The sequence below is a fragment of the Pinus tabuliformis genome, chromosome 7 (genome assembly GCF_031772625.1).
Source record: "Pinus tabuliformis cultivar Carrire ecotype Pingquan chromosome 7, CPIR1, whole genome shotgun sequence".
NCBI classification, from domain to species: domain Eukaryota; kingdom Viridiplantae; phylum Streptophyta; class Pinopsida; order Pinales; family Pinaceae; genus Pinus; species Pinus tabuliformis.
This window is the reverse complement of record NC_142293.1, coordinates 895,481,713-895,505,338: the sequence shown is the minus strand read 5'-3', so window position 1 is coordinate 895,505,338 and position 23,626 is coordinate 895,481,713.

Below are 23,626 nucleotides of genomic sequence, written 5' to 3'. Positions count from 1 at the left end.
CCTCTAATTGACTCTCTCAAATAGGAAATTTATGAATTAGAGATATTGAATAGACATATCAAAAAGGAGAATGAAACCTTGAGGGAACAAAGTAAATTGGACGAGGCTATTCATGATAATACAATTCTACATCTAGGACCATGGTATAAGAAAAATAGGAAGTTGAAAAGAAAGAATAGAAGTTTGAACAGAACAGTCATCAACCTCAAATACAAGTTTCTTATGAGGAAACCCAGAATGACAGTCACTTCAAAGAAGAACAAAAGAAGAAAATTGGATGTATTAGTAGAAGTGTCTGAGCAAATGCATTAGAAAATAAGAACTAACATTTTTGGAAAATTGTATGAGGACATGCAATGATTTTGCAGTGGGGGTATGTTGAACCTCAAAATTACCTTTCCCTTGACATTTGTTCTCACCTTTTTCTCTTGATTTCTCACAAGACTACAGATCCAATCAATGATAAATGCTATATTTTGTTTTAGGAAAGCATTAAAATGATCACCATATTATATTTTCATGTTCTTGCTATTTTAAAATAGTTTTTCAAATTAGCTACAAAACATAGCCTATTCTACAGCTTACTGTGGGTTCCATAGCTACTCTCATGGTTTGGCAGGTTACAGGTGTCAAATGAAAAACTGGGCCACATGGGCATCTCCATAATCATCTCTACATGGATTCTATCCTACTCACTCGATCCAGATCGACAAAAAATCATGCCTAAAGTCATGGTCAAAGATGGAGTCAAATACATTATCTAGTAGCAGTAGGACTCTTGATATTTCGTAGTTAATCAGTAGTCTAACAATTCTATTGAAGAGTTAATGTGGATTAAGCCACTTGTAGCTTATCAGAAGTTGAGGAGTTAATGCAAATCAGGCCACTTGTAACTGTTCAGAAGTTTAACAGTCTCATTACAATTCGAATTAAGCCATTTGTAGCATGTATTTCTATAAACAGTCATGATAGATTCGGATCAAGCCACCTGTAACAAGATTTTCTCTTAGACAGTTATGTTGTTTTTCTATAAATATCGGTTAAATGAGATCGAGAAGTAGTTGGAAGCTAGTAGGGATTACAGGCTTTTTGTTAACAACTCTGTTCAGACTTTGTTTTGTTGATAATACAAACTATGTTTTGTCAATGGTGGTTTAAAAGTGCATATTTAATTAGCTGTCATCCAGACACATCAGTTGCAGAGAGCCCCTGTACTAAAGGAGGTTTTTCACTTGTTGTTTTCATTGTAATGTCTACTACTCCATTTTCTGCAAGTCCATTTTCTCTAGTTTTGTCTCAATTCAGTTTGTAACCAATAGTGTAAGGATAAAAATCAAAATTGTGAAAGTCTTATTTTTATGAGATATTGTATGAGAAATGACTAAATGAAAAATGGAGAAATGAGAATACACAGTTGCTTAGCTTCTTACTATTTTGATCACTCATTTTCTTAGTATAGAACTATCAATTGGTTGTATTAATAGATGTTCTCAAAACCATTTCGAAATAATGATAATTCTAACCTAATTGGTTGAATATCTAATTCATGTAGTGATTGAAGCTTACTCAGCATATTGTCAGTTTTACCATTTGTCATCTTTTCTTTTCTGTTTTCAGGGCATTACTTAGTTGCATCACTTGACATTCCAAAAAATCATTTCAAGGAGATTGATTATATCATGTTCCAAAATTGAATGGTTGAATGGTTAAATGAATGCAATTATTGAATTACCTTATGCATCAGTATTACTTTTGGTTGTAAGAATTAGATCCATGGATTAGGACTAAATGGTAGATAAGATAGATGCTTTGTTTCTCTTATTAGGTCCTAACTAGTTAAAAATTATTCTTGGTCCATTTTTAGGAGATTAGACTAACTTAGGAACCTATCCTTCCTCTAAAAACTTATTAGACCTATGTAAATCTCTCATAGATTGTATATTATTAGACATCAAAGAACAGAAACACCCAAAACAAACATAAAAATACAAAATAACGAAGTAAGAGAAAAGTTAACTAAGCACATATAGTGCATCACACTTCATCAGTCTACAAACCTCGGTTTATAATTCATGCAAGCAATTTAGGACACTAAATTGACTAAAAAAGTGGTTCTTTGTACATATGGTACTGGTGTATGTGTAGTATTGTATGCATGTCATACATGTTGTGTTGAAGGCACGCGGTACTAGGTGCATGTATTGCATGGTGTTTTATGTCATGTGTGGTTGTATGTGTGTGAAGCACACTGTGTGTATGTGCACATGGTTGAGGAGAAGGCACTGGGTGTTTGTCAGGTGTGGCAACTGATCCAAAGTGCATATGCAATAAAGACAAAGGTAGAATCTAAGGATTGATGAAAGGATAAGCATCAACAATTTATTTCAATTTTATTATGCATGTGATTTATGACTATGGTATATGATGATTATATATGACCTATGATTATGGTTTATGATGGTTACATGTGATTTTTGATGTTGAGATATGATGGTTGTGTTTTGAGCTAACCAGATGTGATATGTTTATACATGATGCTTTTATCAAATAGTTAGTTTGACTTGTTGTGACGAGAAGCGAATAGAATTGCAAGTGTACCTTGCTGATGAGCTACCAATGAGGCATGATGTGAACTTATTTAAAGCTAATGGAAGTGTTGTGTTTGGAACAGGAATGCTTGAACATGCCCAATTGAGTGGTCAAAACAGACTACAATAATTTGCAACATCAAAAGGAATTGGAACATGCAGCAGTACGTTGGTAAAGCACTTCAGGAGCAGGGCCATTGTGGGACACTAGTACCCAATAGTGTCCATTGATTACCATGATCATACTATGACCTTTATAATGGTTGAGGCAGGTATATGCCTTGGTTTTTTTATCTTCAGATGTGAGGAAGCCTTGCCAAGGGATGGATCACTCGGGATAGGGGATGTCGAGGAACTTGGAAGGTGAGTGACTACATGGAAGGGGTGACCGGATTTCCTGAGGGGCTGTGTAGCAGAGAAGGGAAGGTCGGGGATATATTTATTATGGTCATGAGAATTGCCATATGGAATCATATGCACATTGGGAGTGTGCCTCGGAACAATGATTTGGTGATTGTTTGCTAAGATGAAAAGTTGCGCAGGATTGTAGCGTTGGACATTGGATGCAACTTTGATGATGGCAATGGATTCTGGATTTCCTCGAAAGGAGGTGAATCCTGGTATTACTTTGAGGGTGGAGATGTGAGCCTTTGGATTCCCTTGTTGCAGATGGAGGCATTATATCCTTTATTTGCTAGTTTAGCAAATGTGCATATGTGTATATGTGGTTATTGTAAATATTGTAATGAGCTATGTTATAAAGATCCATTTTATGGTATGGTTGTTATCTAATCATGTTGTCATGATGTTTTTCTTTTGAGTAGGTCATTCATTGTAAATACTACAATGATTTGTGGTATAAAGATCCATGGGCAGTATGTATTGTTTTCAGTACTCGTGTTGGTTCTAGGTGTAAATGAACACCGAGGACAGTGTTCCCCCAAAGGGAAGGGTTCTGTAACAACCCTGGTTAAAAACTCATGTAAAAATATATATAAGGCCATGGTGATGGGACACATATTCCAAGATGAATGGTAGGAAAAACATCCTAGTGGGTGTTCACTTGGTTGTTTATGGCTAAGGAAATTGGCAGAGGCAATGGTCAAGGGTTTGGAAAGGAAAAATCGCATTTTTGGCACATTTATTTATGAAAATAAAGGAAATTAGGAGAAAAGGAAGGTGAAAGGCCACAGCTTGCATTTGAGGAGGAAAATAAATGAAAATAATGGAAAATGAAGAAAATAGAGACCTCATTCATAAAAAGGCTTGTGAGGATCAGTTGGCAAGCTTCTTAGTCAGTGTTAAGCTCTTAGTCAGTGTAACTGCTTCGCTCAATTTTTGGTTATGGTAATGCATGGGATCAAGAAAGGAAAAGAAGGAAAGAAGAAGGAAGGACCAAGAAAGGAAGAGTAGGATCAAGAAGCTACATCATGATTCTTTGCAGGTATCGATTTTCATGTGTATTTTCCTTGCTATATTTGGCATGCATGGTATTGTATGTGGTTCTTTTGTTGCTATGACATGGGTTTTTCCAGGTGTAACCATGTTTTCAGCCTAGCCTTTCCATTTCTAGATAGCCATGGTGTGATGGGGTTCTCATGTTTTGGTTGAGCTAAATGGCTGAATGGATTTGAAGTTGAGTGAGGTGGATCTCTGAAATGATAAAACACATGGCCTAGTAACCCCTGAACTGGATTGTGGGTTGTGGTAAATCCATATTTTTGGTTGCCTTGGATGTCCTAGGAATCCTTGTCAGTGAATGGCAGGATATACGGTAAATCCTAGAGGTGGTTTGCTCTTTTTTGGGCCTAGTAATCGCGAGTTTAGGATATGCAGTAAATTCTGGAGAGTGGGTCTCAGTTTAGGGCCTAGTGATTCGGTGTGGATTATGGTAAATCCTGAGAGACTAGGGTCTCGATGTAGGGCCTAGTGATCCAGGTTTGGGTTGCGGTAAATCCTACAAGCCTAGGAGACAGGAAAATTCCTCACATTGTAGGTGGAGAAATCCAATGGCATCGATGCTTGTTTGACCTAGTGATCGGGTGGATATCACGGTAATGCCTATTATGAAGTGTTCTTTATGTTCGCATAGTGATCTAGGATGGATTACGATAAATACTGGTTTCTATTGATGAGGGTGAGGTGGTTTAGCCACGGTATGCCCTGGTTGGTTCTTTTGGTTTGAGTCCCACATTTATGCTTGGAATATGACACAAGGGTGATTGGCTGAAGAGAGACTTGGCTCAGCCAATCTATGGTCTGGTGGAACATAGTAGTCCCATCTCTGGTTGGCTTATTGGATCATTAATGAAAGATTATTTATCCTTTTATTTCTGAGTATTTTGATGGATTATATGTGGTCTATATGGTTTTACATTCATGAGTTTTTATGTTGTTATTATGTTGGTTATATGTCTATTTTATGACAGCAGCTATGTATGGATCTCATCATGTTTTTAGTTGTAAATGAATGGATATGTATCTATGGACTAATAGATGATAATGCAGCAAATTACATGAGGGTACAATGGTTCATAGAGATTATCAGATAAGTATGTGATCCCTACACTTAATTTTGTTTTTTACATCTATAGGTTACATGTTGATGATATGTTTAACGAAATTCATGTCATGTCTAGTAGGGGTCTGATTAAGGTCCTGTTTAACTTATTTCTTTTCCATCATTCTTTCCCTATTCTTTGACTGATCTTAAGTTATCATTCCATTATGAGCAGTGACCTGGGCTCTAGGCCTGAAAAAGTGGCTCAAATATCGGGGACGCTGGCACAGAACTGGCAAATTGGGTCTCTGGAAACTAGCAGGCAAGTCTGTGAAAGTGACTCTAGGTTTTTGGATGCTATCATGCATATAGCATGAGAGCGACTAAGGCTTATGATGTCTAGAACATTAGTGGAACCCAGGGACAGTATGTCTAAGTGGCTAACATGTCTCCTAAGGTTTTTCTTCCTGATGTGGATAGGTTGGTTGATGTGTTCCATTAATTCCACTTCCTTAAGGTCACATAGGAGGTCGAATACAATCATCATAGCCTCTCGTCACATGTTTACCCTGATTAGATGGTTACTTTGGTAGATCTGTGAGGATGGTTTTACAGTGCATTAGAATGAAATAGATTACTCATAACTAAAAGAAAGACTGATCTCACATTCTTAAAGCATTGTAGGGATTCCTCAGCCATACCTACTTCCTTCTATTATTTTAGGGTTTCCCTATCATCTCTTCTTTTTGACTCCATCCCTTACCTATTTATTTGAACCTTCCTTGAGATCAAGGTTTCACATCTTTTTTCATTGTGATGATGAACCACAATATGGATTGAAACGCTGATTATAACTTTTATGAATGCGATGGATCCAGAAATCATATTACAACAAGAAACTGGTCGCGGAAGTCTAAAATCTAAAATTATTAACCTAGATGGAAGGGACATTGTAAAATAAATTCATGCATTAGAACGTAATAGATTATTGATAGCTAAAATAAAGACTGATCTCACATTCTTACAGCATTGTAGGGAATCCTCAGTCATACCTATTAGTGTCGGTATCTTCATCCCTCCATCAGTGATCAAAATTCTCTTTTTGCATGCATTTTAGGTGTCTCATCCGATCAGTTGCATTCCATTAGGTCATGGATCATCTGATGGTAGTGGTTCTTTGTCAATTTCCCTCATGCTTTTCATCTACTGGCCTATTTGCACATGTACAGATCATTTGCTGTCATTTTTATTTCATTTCAGTTGCAGAAGTCATTTTAGGGTTTTCAAGTCTCATTAGGTCTAGGGTTTACCACCATGATCTTCAAAAGCTCAATAACAGGCTAGCAGTCACATGAGGATGTTCAATAAGTTCATAAAATCACAAATTTTACTCATGATTTGCTCCATAAAGGGTTTTTACCTCAAAACTTTGTTTTGAGGTAAAAACAGGGTTTTTCCATTTCTTGTACAAATTTTATGTAATTTTATTGTTTTCATATGTAATAAAGCATCATCTATAGCCCTGGTTCACCTTGCCAAAATCCTGCACTCCGGATCCTGCAAAAGAGACAAGAAAATCCAAGCATTAGTCCATCAAATGACAAAAAGAGAGCCAAACTACAAAAACAGGGTTTTTTTAAAGAACAAAGTGAAAAGGAAAACTTTAGAAAGTGAGTTTTCTAAATGAAAAATTAAATTCAAAAGTATATAAAGGGATCATTTGTGTTGAAGACTTCATTTGTGCTAAAAGTGAGAGAGAACAAGGACAAATTTTCTTTTTGAGGTGAAAATAGGGAAATTGCAGCAAGTTTCGAGATTTCTTTAGGCGTGGCGCACCTGGGCATTGGCGCAGCGCACTGGGCTCAGGAATTACAAACAAATTTGAACAGGCATGGCGCACCTGCCAAGCGCGGCACACCTGCCAGGGACAGCACACCTGGGTGTTGGCACGGCGCACCTGCCAGGCACGGCGCACTTGGGTGTTCGTGCAGCACACTAGTCTGCCAAGCCAAAAATTCATTCAATCGACTTTCTAAGGCTCTAAAATTTCCAAATACTACTCCTCCAAGTAAGTAAAGCCTCCCATTTGCCATAACAAGACATTGTATCATCCTTGATGGTGTTTTGATAGGTGAAAAATCAAACCCTAAATTGCTGCACAGTTGTCTTGCAAAATTGTCTAGGGTTTTATAGGGTTTTTGTCATTCTTGTTGTTTATAATCCCTTGCATCATTTTCCCATATCCCATTCCTCTCCACTGAATTTCCCTAATTTTATTTCCCTTTCCCTCTCTCATTTACACTCATCTTACTCCCTTTTTCCCAAACCCTAAGCCCTACACCTAATTCCCACTATTCCCCAAACCCTAATCTTCATTCCCAAAACCATATCACTCCCTAATAACCCTACAGCCAGCATCAAAACCTTCCACTCATCAGTCCCACTCATCAAATCCCAAAGAAGAAAACAACAGTCACCTATTCTTGAGAAAATCTCTTCATACTCATCATTTTACACCATACAGTGGCAAATATGGAAACAGATTCAGCTTATGAAAGGGATGAGGAAACTGTGAGTGATTCCTCCCAAGAGATTCATGCACCAAGAAAACCACATAAGGGAGACAAACACATGTGGGAGAATCCCACCACACTCACAGAGTTACTAGCTTGCCCTCTTGCAGTAACATGTTTTAAACATCAGTCTTGCTACCAGTTTTGTGAGATGGTGGAGAGGGTGAAATACCACCATGAACTTGCTAGGCTATTTGTCCTTCATCTTCACAATGGCCAGGTGAACTTAGTTGGTGTTTCCTTCACTTTGACACCTGAAACTATAGCTGAAGCAACAGGTATTCCAAATGTGGGTGAACAGTGGAACAAAGGACAGCTTGTGGGCAAAGAGCATTATGAGCCTTATATCAAGGCTAGTTATCAAAAGAAAATCAGTAGGGTCTTTCCTTTCAGATACCTACAGGACACTTATGCTCCACTCATGAAACTCATTATCAAATACTTCACCTGTGAAGGGAGATTTTCTCGCTTGTACACTTATCATGTTAGATTATTGATGCATTTCACTAGAGTGAGGATGATGAACCTCCCCTATTTCATATGCAGAAATATTGAGAAAATGGCTACATTGGTGCAAAGAAAACCTCTTCATCAACAGTTCAACAACATTTATCACTTTTCATTGATCAAGATTTTTGTTTTGCATCAGCTGAGTTTGTTGAATGTTTCATGGGATACTTTCATTTCACATGAGGTTTTCAAAAACCCTCAAGTGACCCCATCAGTATTTCAGGAGGAAGGAGGGCCTTCAAATCAGCAAGAGGTTCATGAGACTCAAACTACAGGTGTGCCAGTATTTTTCACTTATGAAAAAGGCACAAGGAGATTATTTGCAGCTGCCAAATGAGTACTATCTCCACCTGGGGTGGAAGGGGTCTCGTTTCCTTCATCAGACCACCGAAAATGCTATCTTCACCCAGGGTGAAAGGGGATTTTCCTTCTTCTTCAGCAAAACAAGTACAGGATAAATGGAAACAACCATTGCATGAGGAAGGACCTTCTAAAGATCAAGAGAGAGATTTTATTTTGATTCAAGAGGAGGATACTGATTTGGGCTCCCAAAGCTCAAAACTCAAGGAGATCATCAAAGAATAAGAAGCTGACATACATGCCTTATCTCTTAACCTTGAAAGGGCTAAGTGGATCATTAATTACCTTGAGCAATGGAACAAGCAGTTGGAGGATAAACAGACAATCATGGAGCTGCAAACCATAAGGGAAAACAAGCAAGCAGCAAAAAGAGAGAAAGTCAAATTGACACCGCTTGAGAAAGAGATTGATGCTGACCGGGAATCATCGCTAGAGAGGGCGAATATGCACTTAGAGAAGCTTCTTGAGAAGGCCAATAAGGAGAAAAGGATGTTGCGGCACATGGCCTATCACTATTTGGCATGGACAAGACTTGCAAAACAAGGATAAGTTGCCTAAAAGCCAAGTTGAGGAAGACTTTTAGGAGCAAGAAAGAGAAAGATAAGCTCAAGATCCTGGCTGAAGTTTCATTGGCCTAGCATAGTACTTGATGCAGACCACTCATGCCAAATTTCAAGAAATTTGGTAAAATTTTGGCAATTTTGAATTTTTCAAGGAAAAGCAGGTTTTTCCGGCAGGTGCGTAGCACCACCCGGCACTCGCTTTTTATAGGGACCTCCTTTGGAAGAAAAATTTTCATTTTTGAATTCCTTATGAAAAATTATGCATACCCAGAAATTAGTAGGAAATTTTGACAAGTTTTGGACCTTCAAAATGGTCAAAAACACCTCAAAAATGCCCTCTCTGACACTTTTTGGCCACACAGGAAGCAGTGTTGGGAGAACTGATTTTTGGAGGGGCAAATGGACACCAAATTCAAAAATTCCACTTGTCCTAGAAATTAGACAGATATAACTTTCCAAAAAGCCAACTTGGAGAAAATTTGGTGAAGGGGAAGGCCTACAAATTCAGCTGGGAAAAGTGCTACGCATAGAAAAAGTGGCCCTACACACAAGATGAAAAGGTGCCAATTTTGCTCAAAAACTCTGTTTTTCGCCTAGTTTTCTTCTAGTTTGACTTTTTCTCTCTTATGGTAAAATTCATGATGTGACATGATGTAAATTGATGTACTATGATGTAAAAATTATAAAAATTGACTTGATAAGGTAGATACATCAATTGTAGGTGGTTTAGAGTTGAATGAATCAGTTTCCTAGGTTTAAGAAGCAAGTTGTTCCACTGCCTATTTTTGTGTTCCTAGTTTAGATATGATTGAAACCACCCCTCTTCTCATGGATTCGACCCCTGATGGATAGCACAGGTGGTTTGGAGGTCTATATGACGTGTTTTTTCAGTCATTTGTAAAGGTTGGACTCTTGTGAATGCTTTGAGCACTATTGTACGTCATCTCTACAATTTGGCAAGGAAATAGACCAGGGGTTGCAGCATTTTGTGGGATTCTTGTGGCAAGGTGATTTAATATTGTTTTTCCTTCTGTGATTCAAGTTATCATGTGTTTATGTGTGCCATCATCTTTCTCTTATCAGCTTAACTAAAGTAGAAGCAGCTTCACCAACTCCTCATCAATCTTAAGACTCACCATTTCACTTAATTTCAAAGTACTAAAGCATTTTCCTACCTCGCCCCACAGAAACCTCTGCAAGACTGAGTCCATTCCTCGGACCCAAAATTGCCTTTCACATTTGATCCAGCAAACCAACATAAAACTCAATCAAACTCCTCTGATCATATGCCTAGCCTAAAATTAGTCTTTACATCAATCATCTCAAGCCTCATTTGCTATATTTTCCTTAGATTGACAAGGATAGAGCCCTCTCCCGACCTGATAGGGCTAGCTATCAGGTTAAGTGTGGTTTGATGTTACCTTAGACCTGCCTTTTCAGCTTGAGGTAGATTTAGGCCATAACATATTGGCGACCATACTGGGGAATGTAGTTTTATGTTCCTCAGCAAAATCTATCAAGTTTAGATCTGATTGTTGATGGTGAATAGCGATCACACACCGGAAGGCTGAAATCATTCACCTGGCGACTCCAGTGTCGAAGAATCCCAAGGTTCAAACTTTTTATGGCAACTCTACTCTTCAAGAATCAATAGATTGAAGAATTTCTTGGTGAATTAATTGTTATCAAAATGGTTTCACTGGATCGAAGGTATGCTCCCATGATCCAAGATCACAATCAAAGTTTTCCAAATAAAATTCTGAAGGTAGATTGGCAAAAGAATTTGCCTATGTTTAAATATGATGATAGGAATGATGTTGATTTACATCTGGTTAGATTTCACATTCATATTCGCAAGTTGAAGGTTGATTTTCCTGAAGACTTCTTGATGAAGATATTCATGGCCACTCTAGAAGGTGAAGCCTGATCTTGGTATGAAAATTTGCCACCTGCTTGTATTTACTGTTTAAAGGATTTTCATACCAGGTTCTTTGAAAGGTATAAATAATCTTATCCACCCTTATATCTAGTTCAGAACTGTTGCAATCATGTTCATAGTTTTATTGAAAACCTCGAGAAAGTTTATGAAGATGATGACTTTATGGATGATGAAATCATGAAAGCCCTGTATGAAAATTCATTTCAGCAACATAAAGAGGATACTTATCAAGATGCGTAGGAAAATTTGCAGTAGGATCAAGATCTTAGCACAATGGGAAATGATGAAAGAGAAGGTTTTATTTCAGATCTATCCATAGAAGAAGCCAATATGCATGGAAGTCAAATTTCAATTTCAGAATGTGATAAAGTCAAGTCCTCTATTTCAGATCTAGATTCAGATCGTGATGATGAAGACTACCTTGTTCTGAATCCCATGAAGGATAGCTCTATTGTTCAGATCATCTGGAATGAAGAAGACAGAGTTATCGACCCAAGCGTTCTCATTTCATTAGAACAAAGCCTTCATGAGGAGGTAATCCAATCATTTTATGAAAAACAAGATGAGATCTTTGTTCAAGTAAGTGAAAAATCTTCTTTCAATAACTCAGTGGTAAATGATAATTTGATTGCCATGTCATATGAAGATGATCAACAATGTTTTCAAATTTCAGAAAATCAGGGAAATGAGAACTGTCATTCAGGTTTTTCATGTTTTGAAATGTTATTTCAAGAAGACAATCATTGTTTGAGCAAACGAAAACAAAAAGTCTTATCTCCTTTGTCTGAAGATGAGATAGATCACTTTTGAAAAGTCATGTTACAACCCAAACTAATGCAAGTCTGCAGTGTGCACATGGTCAAGAAGGTGTTGGTGAAGCTTCTTCTACTTTTGAAAATGATAAGGCTGTCATGTTTGATAATCTTGAAGAATGTTTTCTGTTTAGGAATGGCTTAGACCATGAAATTGAGGAATATGAGCCTGAGAGAGACAGTACGCCAGAATTCAAGTCAAAATTTCTCATGCTCGAGGAATTTATAGCTAACACTCAGATGGTAGAAGCTTATACCTCTCTATACCTTCCTATCACTCAACAACTAGTTGTTCTTTTAGATCAGAATAAAGGGAGTACTTGTATTTTTGTTGCTGGAGCTCAAGACAAGCAAGTGCTTCAGGATTTTCAAGATCCTTTTGGTATTCTTTTGCAAGCACCAGAGAAGATGAATGTTTCTTGTTTCATTATCATAAGCCTTGGTTTCAGTTGTTATGGTGAGTTGCCTACATGTACATCATTCTGCCTGCTCGGGGAAAATGAGAGCAGAATTTCAGAATGTAGCCATCTACTGGATTGGTTACATTGGAAGGCCCACTTCACATGATTTTACATATTTCATCAGTAGGTAGGTGGTTGTCATCATGATTTGAAGCCCTCAAATCTCGATGGTCTGCTGCCATTTAAAAGCTTTGTAAGTACTTGTTTCAGTTAAATCAGTCTTGAGTCATTTTTTGTTTTAGTCAGTTCAGTTTTGAGTTAGTTTTGAGTCTACATATTGGTTTAGTTTGTGGAAGTTATTGAATCCATTTCCAGTAAGTGACAAGTACTGGCACACCTGTAGTTTGAGTCTCATGAACCTCTTGCTGATTTGAAGGTCCTCCTTCCTCCTGAAATACCGATGGGGTCACTTGAGGGCTTTTGAAAACCTCATGTGAAATGAAAGTATCCCATGGAACATTCAACAAACTCAGCTGATGCAAAACAACAATCTTGATCAATGAAAAGTGATAAATGATGTTGAACTATTGATGAAAAGGTTTTCTTTGCACCAATGTAGACATTTTCTCAATATTTCTGCATATGAAATAGGGGAGGTTCATCATCCTCACTCTAGTGAAATGCATCAATAATCTAACATGATAAGTGTACAAGCGAGAAAATCTCCCTTCATAGGTGAAGTATTTGATAATGAGTTTCATGAGTGGAGCATAAGTGTCCTGTAGGTATTTGAAAGGAAAGACCCTACTGATTTGCTTTTGATAACTAGCCTTGATATAAGGCTCATAATGCTCCTTGCCCACAAGTTGTCCTTTGTTCCACTGTTCACCCACATTTTGAATACATGTTGCTTCAGCTATAGTTTCAGGTGTCAAAGTGAATGAAACACTAGCTAAGTTCACCTGGCCATTGTGAAGATGAAGGACAAATAGCCTAGCAAGTTCATGGTGGTATTTCACCCTCTCCACCATCTCACAAAATTGGTAGCAAGACTAATGTTTAAAACATGTTACTGCAAGAGGGCAAGCTAGTAACTCTGTGAGTGTGGTGGGCTCCTCCCGGATGTGTTTTCCTCCCTTATGTGGTTTTCTTGGTGCATGAATCTCTTGGGAGGAATCACTCACAGTTTCCTCATCCATTTCATAAGCTGAATCTGTTTCCATATTTGCCACTATATGGTGTAAAATGATGAGTATGAAGAGATTTTCTCAAGAATAGGTGACTATTGTTTTCTTGTTTGGGATTTGATGAGTGGCACTGATGAGTGGAAGGTTTTGATGCTAGTTGTAGGGTTATTAGGGAGTGATAGGGTTTTGGGAATGAAGATTAGGGTTTGGGGAATAGTGGGAATTAGGTGTAGGGCTTAGGGTTTGGGAAAAATGGAGTAAGCTGCGTGTAAATGAGAGAGGGAAGGGGAAATAAAATTAGGGAAATTTAGTGGAGAGGAATGGGATATGGGAAAATGATGCAAGGGATTATAAACAGCAAGAATGACAAAAACCCTATAAAACCCTAGACAGTTTTGCAAGACAACTGTGCAACAATTTAGGGTTTGATTTTTCACCTATCAAAACACCATCAAGGATGATAAAATGTCTTTTTATGGCAAATAGGAGGTTTTACTTACTTGGAGGAGTAGTATTTGGAAATTTTAGAGCCTTAGAAAGTCGATTGAATGAATTTTTGGCTTGGCAGACTGGTGCATCGCGCCAACACCTAGGTGCACCGCGCCCAGCAGGTGCACCATGCCTGTTCAAATTTCTTTGTAATTCCTACGCACGGTGCGCCGCGCCGAGCAGGTGTGCCGCGCCTAGAGAAATCTCGAAACTTGCTGCAATTTCCCTATTTTCACCTCAAAACGTGATTTTCTCCTTGTTCTCTCTTACTTCTAGCACAAATGAAGTCTTCAACACGAATGATCCCTTTATATACTTTTGAATTTAATTTTTCATTTAGAAAACCCACTTTCTAAAGTTTTCCTTTTCACTTTGTTCTTTAAAAAACCCTGTTTTTGCAATTTGGCTCTCTTTTTGTCATTTGATGGACTAATGCTTGGATTTTCTTGTCTCTTTTGCAGGAGCTGGAGTGCAGGAGTTTGGCAAGGTGACCCAGGGTTGTAGATGATGCTTTATTACATATGAAAACAATAAAATTACATAAAATTTGTACAAGAAATGGAAAAACCCTGTTTTTACCTCAAAACAGAGTTTTGAGGTAAAAACCCTTTATGGAGCAAATCATGAGTAAAATTTGTGATTTTATGAACTTATTGAACATCCTCATGTGACTGTTGGCCTGTTATTGAGCTTTTGAAGATCATGGTGGTAAACCCTAGACCTAATGAGACTTGAAAACCCTAAAATGACTTCTGCAACTGAAATGAAATAAAAATGACAGCAAATGATCTGTACATGTGCAAATAGGCCAGTAGATGAAAAGAATGAGGGAAATTGACAAAGAACCACTATCATCAAATGATCCATGACCTAATGGAATGCAGCTAATCAGATGAGACACCTAAAATGCATGCAAAAAGAGAATTTTGATCATTGATGGAGGGATGAAGATACCGACACTAACAATACCTACTTCCTTTTATTATTTTAGGGTTTCCCTCTCGACTCTTCTTTTCCACTCCATCCCTTACTTGTTTATTTAAACCTTCTTTGAGATCAATCTTTCACATTTTTTTTCATCCTGATGATAAACCACTGTAGTGGTTCGAAACATCGATTATAACTTTTATGAATGTGATGGATCTGGAAATCGTATAACAACAAGAAACTGGTCACAGAAGTCTAAAATATGAAATTATTACCCTACACGGAAGGGAAATTATAAAAGAAATGTGTGCATTAGAATGCAATAGGTTATTGATAGCTAAAATAAATATTGATCTCACATTCTTAAAGCGTTGTAGGGATTCCTCAGTGATACCTACTTCCTTTTATTATTTTATGGTTTCCCTGTTAACTCTTCATTTCCACTCCATCCCTCACCTATTTATTTGAACCTTCCGTGAGATCAGTCTTTCACATATTTTTTCATCCTGATGATGAACTATAGTATTGGTTCGAAATATCAATTATAAATTTTATGAATGCAATGGATCCAAAAATCATTTTACAACAAGAAACTAGTCTTAAAAGTCTAAAATCTGATATTATTACCCTACCCGAAAGGGACATTATAAAATAAATTTGTGCATTAGAACGGAATGGATTACTGATAGCTAAAAAAACGACTAATCTCACATTCTTAAAGTGTTGTAGGGATTCCTCATTCATACCTACTTCCTTTTATTATTTTAGGGTCTCCCTGTCAGCTTTTCTTTTCCACTCCATCCCTTGCCTATTTATTTGAACCTTCCATGAGATCAGTCTTTCACTTCCTTTTTCATCCTAATGATGAACCACAGTAGTGGTTCGAAATGTAAATTATAAATTTTATGAGCGATGGATCTGAAAATCATATTACAACAAGAACCTAGTCGCATAAGTCTAAAATTTTAAATTATTACCCTACACAGAAGGGACATTATAAAATAACTTGGTGCATTAGAACAGAATAGATTACTGAATTAGCTAAAAGAAAGATTTATCTCACATTCTTAAAGCATTGTATGGATTCCTCAGTCATACCTACTTCCTTTTATTATTTTAGGGTTTCCCTGTCGGCTCTTCTTTACAACTCCATCACTTACCTATTTATTTAAACCTTCCCTAAGATCATTCTTCACATGTTTTTTCATCCTGATAATGAACCATAGTAGTGGTTCAAAACGTCGATTATAAATTTTGTGAATGTGATGGATCCAAAAATCATATTACAACAAGAAACTGGTCGTAAAAGTCTAAAATTTGAAATTATTACCCTACACGGAAGGGACATTATAAAAGAAATTTGTGCATTAGAACGAAATAGATTACTAATAGTTAAAATAAATACTACTCTCTCATTCTTAAAGTGTTGTAGGGATTCCTCATTGATACCTACTTCCTTTTATTATTTTTGGGTTTCCCTATCGGCTCTTCTTTTCCACTCCATCCCTTACCTATTTATTTGAACCTTCCCAGAGATCAGTATTTCACATCCTTTTTCATCGAGATGATGAACCATAGTAGTGGTTTGAAACATCAATTATAACTTTAATGAATACAATGGATCCAGGAATCATGTTACAACAAGAAACTAGTCATAGAAGTCTAAAATTTGAAAAAGAGATAACATCTTAAACCATCCTAGGCACTTAAGGGAACTATTATGAAACTGTGAAGCATGTATGGTAGTCAAATCCTTGAGGAAGAGCCTCAGTTGACAATTTTAGTTTAAGAAAGCTTATGCGGTGGTTGAGCTTGTAGTTGGGAAGGCTATAGAGATGTTCGCCTAAGACACTACACAAATCAGAGTCAAGATCTCTTGAACGATTCATGGTTGAAATGAAGAAGATAGCCTTCTTATGGCACAAAGGAGTCTGTGAAGTTATAGGAGAATTTGGGCTAACCTTATCCTCTAATGGTAAAAATCCCTAGTCAAGGGAAGCTCCCAATTGGTGGAACCAGATTCCCCTCACGTGTTCAATTGGAAGGATGAGGAAAAAAGGTCATAATATATTAGGCCAGAGGATAATTTGAATTAGAGTCGGGGGCCTGTCAAGAGATGGTGATGGATATTTCTCCATTAACCAGATCCATTAGGCAGGAAGGTGTCCGAAGGTGGACACCCTAGAAGCTTGGGAAGTCAGGATCCCAGGGAAGGAAGAACCCTTTGGGTGTCCTTGACCAGTTTCGCCTCCCTGCATTGAGCATAGGATTGTTCCCATCCTAGGAACTAGATCATTTGTTTCACTGACACTCGTTCTTTCCACTGTACTATAGAATTATTTTATTCATTTTCCAGCTTAAAGAAAAAGACAAAAAAATTATATATTCCAAAAAGAGCAGGAACGGGACAACATTTCCATATATTGTTGGCAGCTAGAGTCAATGGTGTCGCCCTTGAAAAAATCACTCAAAAGAAAGTCTCTCCTCCATTTTGGGCGGGATTTAGTTTGACTTAGGTATGCCTTAACTTGTTATTGAGTCAGTTCTCCTCCAATTGGTTATCTCTTCCAATCATATGGAGAGTTCGCTCGTGCCTCCTGCATGACGAACTTATACAGAGTTATCATATGCTACCACATAATCATCATTGGGTCATGCTTTTGTTTAAGGGAAGTAAACCTAATTCGGCCTCTCTGCGGTGTCTCTTGACCTATTTTTCAGCCGGCCATCCCTAGTTGTCAGTGACATGTTTGTCATCACATCAATTATATTGGTCCTTTGCTCATGCTGGTTTGATAAGGTCTCTATTGACTTCTTGCTAGCGAGTCTTGTCCTTATCGATGACAACATATTGCTCTAAGGGTAGGCCTAGAGTCGTACCTTGGCCCTATTTTCAATATTGATAGGTCACCTTGTGCTCAGCATCGATCAGTATCATGGGTCTTTGACTGAGTGGTTTCCCTTGTGTTCGACATCAGCTTTCATTATCACACATTGGGATTTGTGCAGTGCCTTGGTTTCCATTTGACCCTATTTGTGGATTCCTCGCCTCTGTGTCAGCTTTCATTATTGGTCGGAGGGTTTCTATCGTGCGCTAGCTACATCGTGTGTATGCTGGAAACATGCTTTGGTTGGGTTACTACATCTTTTTCGTCTGATTCCTTCCACATTATTGGCCTACGGGTTACACTCGTGCTAGATTGATCAAGGATGCCTTAATGCCTTCCTTCTAGCAGATCTTTTCTTATCGACTACGGCTCATTGCTTTGGGACAAAGATCTAGAGTCCATTTGGCAGTACCTTGGGGTTTGCATTTCATCAGTGGTAGATTCCTTTGCTATCGACAGTGGGAAATGATCATTGTCCCCTAATTGATAGATTCTTCTAGGTGTTCGACTTCAGTTCATTCATTCACACTTGTTAGATTGTATTGGATACATTGACTCCCATTATCATTATCGGTGAGTAGTCACACGTTTTTTAATGGTATACATCAATGACTAGTAATCAAACGATTTCTCACATGGTCAACTTCAGATCATTTATTCCCATTGCGTAGAAATGTACCACAGCGATCGGTGAAGACCTCAAGTTGCATCAGCATTCTTTGGTTCACTTGTCAGTTGCTCCTGTTGCTGCTAGTCGACACCATCCACATTATGTGTTGCAATCCTTCACAGTGACATCTTATATGCTGGCATCCGAGTTGCGATGTAGTATCATCTTATTCCATCATGTTCATTTGGTACTATTAGGATCAATTTTTTACATCAGTGATCAATGTTATCTTTCAGCGCCATTGCTCATCTTCTTATATGTGATATTCAGACATGTACTTGTTCAATCACAATCAGATGATCCATTATGTACTTTCAGTTCTTTATACTTGTATACATAGTGGATCTGCTTGTACTTGATATGTAGACATGCTTTACTTTCTCTGAGCATGGGTATGCCCGCCTCAGATAGCTATTTCTTTCTGATCTTCTTTTGATGGCTTGGCAGGCTGAAATCTGGTGATGTCCTTCTCAGTTTTGACAGGTTTCCTTTCCATATACTTAATACATTTCAGCCATCATGTACCCCTTTTGACCTCATCTATTAGGGGGCATTTGTTATAGCTCCAAATATCACCCTTGGTATTTTTGATGCTTGGTTTATGGCCTAGGGCAACCCCTCCTTCCAGACTTGATCCAAATATTTTAAAAAACAATGTTTTACTCCCTGTACGCTACTTTTCCCTGTGATAAAAGCATGTACACACGGGTTAGTCAATACCAAACCTGCATATATGTGTTAAAACACTTACAAAAAAAAACTATGGGCAGAGTTCACGGGTTTTACCTATTGATTACCTCCTGTTGCCCGTGGTCCAACTGTTTCCCAACTAAAAAACTAGTAATTGGGAGAAGTATAAATAGACTTCTATGGGAAGGCCTTAAGGAGGAGAAGAGATAGAGTTATTATACTAAGATTATCCCCTGACTGAGTCTGAAGTATCCCTATGCTTCAAGCACTTCCCCAAGTTTCAAGAAACCCCTGTTTCCTTGAGTGTTGATTTTCTCCCACTTGCTTGAGATATCATGGTATTGGTTATGGAAGGAGGTTGTTGAAGACTGGGATTGGACGAACCTGGAGGATGGTTCCGCTTGGAGCCAAAAGAAGAAGACTCAGGTGAATTTTCTCCATGTTTATTATAGTTTTCTACAATAAAAAGAAACATTGTCTTGTTCCTGAGATTGACCTTGTTTATGCATCAGATGTTGTTGTAATTCATGTATGAATGTCATTTGGATGTATAACTAATCATCTTATTTATATCATATAAAGTTGATTTCATTAAAACTTTATCTATATTCTACTATGTCTATTCGAATTGGTTGATTTTCAAATTTGAAGATCATCAGGAGTTGCAGAGGGTCTGAACCCTGCTCGAACTACCCAAACGAAGGACATTTTGGTATGTTCATCCTTGCATAGTTTGTTTATTTAAGCATGTTTCCTAAGTTGTATGCATGTTTCTTGTTTTAGATTACTCTTGCTCTGTTGGGGTTCTAACCCAAAGCCCTAGGGTACTTATTCCCGTAACAAAGACCAATGCAGGCCCAATTTTTGAGGGATCCTTCTCTCTCTGTAGTCATACACATGGCATCCCATTGTCAGAGGAAATCAAGGCCTCGAGAGGCACGTGGTAAGCAGTCTGGGAATCTTTGGTGACCCGTGGACCTCTCGCAGATCCACACGTGGATGGATGATGTCGACATGATGTCACATGAGCACTTGTTAGACCCCAAAGGTCAGAAACCCCATAACATAGTTGACTAAATGCCTCATTGAACCATAGGCCTCTGAAGTGGTGGCACCACAGGGACACCTATGGATGACACATGGAGGATTACATAGCACCCTAGAGTACCGGAAGCCTATAACCACTGTGGAAGCAACATCACAAGATCCAAGTGTCGAGAGGGATGGAAGTGAGATGGTCGGGCCCACATCCATATTATAGATCATTAGCGGTAAATATGGCCACTGTCATGGAGTTACGATGCATTAGCCTATAGGTCATGTTCCATGGGGAAATTTAAGCGCAAATTCGATGCATTAGGAGGGTCCCAGAGACACATTAGTCAGATGAACTAATTATGAGGGGGTCTCAAGTTAGTAATTGAAGAGTTGAACGGGTTCCAGAGCCACATCTAATAATAATAAAAAATAAACAAGAAGTACATGTGGAAATATTCTACCCCATCCCTTCAATTTCAACTATAGGGGTCAAGTATGTTACATAGTTCTATTAGAGAATCCAGGTTCAATACTTGAACTGGATGGGCTTTATCACAAGCATGAGATGAATTTTGATTAAGTAATTATAGATATTGAGTCAGTTGTGACTGTGCTTGCTAGATGCTACTAAAATTATGCTAGGATAATTAAGTTGATGGCTAACTGTCCTATGGGAAAAATATGGTGATTGTGGGTGTGCTTTGTCATTAGTTATGTACCAATTGCATGATTGAATGATTGTTGTATATGGTTTATAAAGTTCTTGTATGTTAACATGATTGTTTTGTTACCACTTGAACCCCCATGATACTCTGTGAATGAAAGCTTATGATCATGATTTTATGTTTAAATGTTGTTTTAAAATGTCTAACAATGTGTGTGATTGATAGCACATCACAATAAATGGAATATAGAAATATACAAATATGAGAACTAGAATGGTGGAATATAGTTTTGATCAGTCCTAGCATGGAAGTGATGGAATCAGGGCCAATGAAGAAGAGAGATTAGTTGGAAAAGGTGCAGGGAATCACTCCCAGATTGGATGGACACCTTAAGAAGCCTTCAAGATGAGGTGAGGAGCTTTAAGGCTAATAATGAGAGGCTGGTAAGAGCCTAAGAAAGGTGGGATAAGATCAATGCAGTAATCCTGCAAAGTCTCTCAAATTGGCAGAGGCAAAGGTAATATGAAATGACGACCACTCATAGAAACAAGAAAATCCCTCGTGAGTCAGAAGAAAATACCAATGAAGAAGATGGTGGCAAATCCAAAAAGAGGCCCAGGAAGGGAAGTGAGGACACTATGCTAGGGGGAGAAATTTTGAGTACTTCAGGAGGAAGGTCTAGAACATAGGTGTCGCGGACAAGAAAACCATGTAGTTCTGCTACCCAGAGACACCATCACTCTCTCCATCACCATTGCTCGGAGAGTAAGGAAAAGGAGGATATGCCTAAAGAATTTAAAAATTCAAATCCACCCACATTCATTAGAGATGTGAAGAAGGCATAGGACACTGAAGCATGGTTTCTAGGGATGAAGAAGTTCTTTAGAATACATGATTACTCTGGGAATATGAAAGCCAAAGTTTTCTCTTACAATTTTGACATATATTGGGAGGACCTGAAGAATACCAAAGCCATTACTGAGAAGGATTTGACATGGGAGGAGTTTGATAATCTCTTCAGAAAACAATACATATTTGAACACTATTACAACAGTAAGGAAAAGGTGTTGTATGAGCTCAAAATGGGTCAGATGACCAGTGATGAATATCTCACCAATTTTTTGAGATTATTAGTTATGTGCCATATCTCAACGACGAGAACGTTAAGATTCAAAGGTTCATCAGTGGGTCACCTATGGTATTTAGGGATAAAATTGAATTGTTGGAACCTCAGACTCTAAAGGACATGATCAAGAAGTTAGAAAATTGCTATGAACAAGAAAGGCGTAGGCCTGATATTAAGAGTAATTGACCAACCAAAAGCATTGTTGGATGGATTGGAAGGAAAAGAGGGGAACCACTCAGCTTAGACAAGACAGTCTCGGCAGAAGTCTAATGTTGTCATTAATATAAAGTTGTATCAGCCAGTTTCATCACAACCCAAGATCGAAAGATGAGAGCCACTCAAGTGTTGGGCCTGTGGTGGGAACCATAGGAGAAGGAACTCTCCACATCAGTAGGAGGTCATACCCAAAACTTACAGTTCTCAAGAGGAAAGCACGGTGGGAAAAGTAGCCCGGAGTATGCCAAGGGTTTACACAACGTTGGAAAATCACCAAGCATACCACCAACCATCCATCATTGTGATGGAAGGTAAGATACAAGAGCAATTTGTTTCTATTTTTATTGATATAAGTTCTAATTATAGTTATGTTAGCCCAGATCTTGTTGAAAAATGCAGATTGGACAAGGAATTGCATAGAGTCATGACTGGTTCAATTGGCAATAGGGACCTAGAGAAGAATCAACCATTGGGTGAAGTTATGTGCATTTGAACTCAGTGGCATGCCTGCAATAGCCCACTAGAATGTGCTACCATTGGGTAGTATGGCATCTTGCTGGGCATGGATTGGCTACATGTAAACTAGACCAAGGTAGATTGCTACGAAAAGGTAATATAATGATTAGATGAGAAAGGAATGAAAAGAGTGTTGCAAGGAAAGAAAAGGCCCATATCAGTGAGGTTGATCACTTCTATGCAAGCCAAGTGGAGTAGAAGGAATGGATGTATGCTTTTTGTAGTATAATATTCCAAAAATAAGGGAGCTAATAGAGCAACAGAAGATCAGGAATATGAATTGCTTCAAAAACACCTTGTTTTGTAACAATATACAGATGTCTTTCCAGTAGAGCTTCTTGGGTTGCCTCATCATAGAGAGATAGATTTCTCTATCGAGATGGTACCTGGAACAGCACTAGCATCTAAAGATCCATATAGAATGAGCACCCCAAAGTTGGTTGAACTGAAACTGCAACTAAAGGAAATGCTCTATAAAGGATACATAAGGCCAAGTGTGTCTCTCTGGGGAGCACCATTATTGTTTGTAAAGAAGAAGGATGGAACCCTAAGGTTATGCATTGATTATATAGACAAGTCAACAAGGTAACCATCAAGAACAAGTAACCATTACCAATAATTTATGATCTATTTGACCAATTGAGGGGAAAAACAATCTTCTCCAAAATTGACTTGAGGTCAGGCCACCATCAAGTAAGGATCAAGGAGGAGGAAATTCATAAGGTTTCTTTCAGAACAAGATATAGGCATTGTGAATTTGTAGTGGTAACCTTTGGGCTTACTAACACCCCTTCCATGTTCATGTGCCTAATGGACGAGGTGTTACAAGAGTACTTGGACAAGTTTTTTATTGTATTTGTGGATGACCTATTGGTCTACTCAAAAACAGAAGAAGAACATGAGAAACATCTAGCGGTTGTGTTGCAATTGTTAAGAGAGAATAAACTCTATGCAAAGCTTGATAATTA